Source organism: Ictidomys tridecemlineatus, unplaced genomic scaffold, assembly GCF_052094955.1.
Source record: "Ictidomys tridecemlineatus isolate mIctTri1 unplaced genomic scaffold, mIctTri1.hap1 Scaffold_325, whole genome shotgun sequence".
Classification (NCBI taxonomy): domain Eukaryota; kingdom Metazoa; phylum Chordata; class Mammalia; order Rodentia; family Sciuridae; genus Ictidomys; species Ictidomys tridecemlineatus.
Genome location: NW_027522391.1, coordinates 92,789 through 94,503, shown reverse-complemented (window position 1 = coordinate 94,503; position 1,715 = coordinate 92,789). Strand labels below are relative to the sequence as shown.

The window sequence follows — 1,715 nt, the reverse complement described above, 5'->3', positions numbered from 1 at the left end:
CCCAGGACAAAGACCAGACAACTTATTTATTATACATCAAGTACCTACTCTCATCCTTCCCTTTTCATCCTACTCTCTTAGTTCTCCATAGGTCTTAATTACCCTGATAAGGGGCACTTATGGGTTTGTTTATTATATTCCCCCACTACATTAAAAGGTAACTTTTATGAGATTGTGGAATTTGGTTTGTTCATTCCTATGTTTGTTAAACTCCATGATATAATGCATGTTCAACATTCCTGAGAGAAAAGTAGGAAATCAAATAAAAATTTATTTATCATAATGAAGTCATGAAAGTCTTAATGTAAAACAGATATAAGTCTCATTAGTCCCATAATAATACAGTCTTTAAAGACCTTCCTCCAAAGATTTTCTTCAGAGCCAACATCACTCCTTTATTCCTAAGGTTGTATATCAGTGGATTCAGCACTGGGGTGACTGCACTGTATACGACAGCCACTGTCTGTTCCTCAATCATGGATGTGGCTGAAGCAGGAAGAATATATGTAAAACCCACAGGTCCATAAAAGAGACACACCACCATAAAATGGGAGGCACAAAAGGACAGAGCCTTATGGAGTATCCTGCAGGACCTGTTCTTCAATACAAGGAAGCCAATAATGCAGAAATAGGAGAGGGAGTGAGGAAGAAAGCTCCCATGGATGTGCTCCCTGTGACAACAGAAAGAAGCCACTGGTTGAGCTCTGTGTTACTGCAGGCCAGTTCAGGAGGGGTTTCACATCACACAAGAAGTGGTTGGGTTTCAGAGAATGACAAAAGTCCAGGTGTGCAGTCATGATGGAATGCATCAGAGCATTGAAGAAGCTAATGAGCCAGGCCACAGCTGCCAACAGAACATACAGCTGGGGGTTCATGAGGACAGTGTAGGGAAGTGGGTTGCAGATGGCCGCAAAACAGTCAGCAAGATGGCCTCAGTACTTCAGTACTTTCCAGAAAGTGGAAGAAGTGTAGCTGAGTGATACAGCCTAGGAAAAATATGGCTGTGCACGTGAAGAGCAGGCTCATAAGCACCTTGGGCAGTGTCACAAAAGAATAACAAGTATACAGACAAAAAACTTTTCCCAAAAAGAAATACATAGGAGAATGGAGATTGAGATCCAAGATAACAATCATTAATATCACTCCATTTCCAACCAAGTTGATCAAGTAAATAATTAAGAACCTCACAAAGAAGACTGGCTGCAGCTTCTGAACACTGGTCAGGCTGAGTAAAAGAAACTCATCCACTGTAGTGACATTCTCCATCACTCTAGAAGTAATTTAGTAGCAAATAAAATACTGATTAGTTATTTTTTCTAGTGCTTAATTTTAAACTGTGGGGCTTAAGTTAAGTAAGTTTACTATTTGGATTAATCTAGGGGTGAACTACAGTATCAGTAATGTTTAACAATAGCAAAGGGATGGGGATATATCTCAGTGCTAGAGCACTTGCCAAGCATGCTAGAGATCCTGGGTTTCATCCCCAGCACTGGAAAAAATAGTAAAGCTGATTTATGAACAACAAAATTAAGAAAGGTCAGCATACCTGGTACATCCATAAAATGATATTAGACTAGTAAAAGCCGCATATTATGAATAGATCAGATATGGATAAAGGGAACTTTTTATATATGTAGGACCTGACCATAACCTCATGTATAGCATTAGAATTAGAGTTTAGATAAGTTTTAAACATACAAAGGAAATAGCTATTC

General features: G+C 39.0%; 1 pseudogene; it reads right to left on the bottom strand.

Moving 5' to 3' along the window:
• Positions 1-325: 325 nt before the first annotated feature.
• On the bottom strand, positions 326-1,266 carry LOC144373249 (olfactory receptor 12D3-like; annotated as a pseudogene).
• Positions 1,267-1,715: the final 449 nt, after the last annotated feature.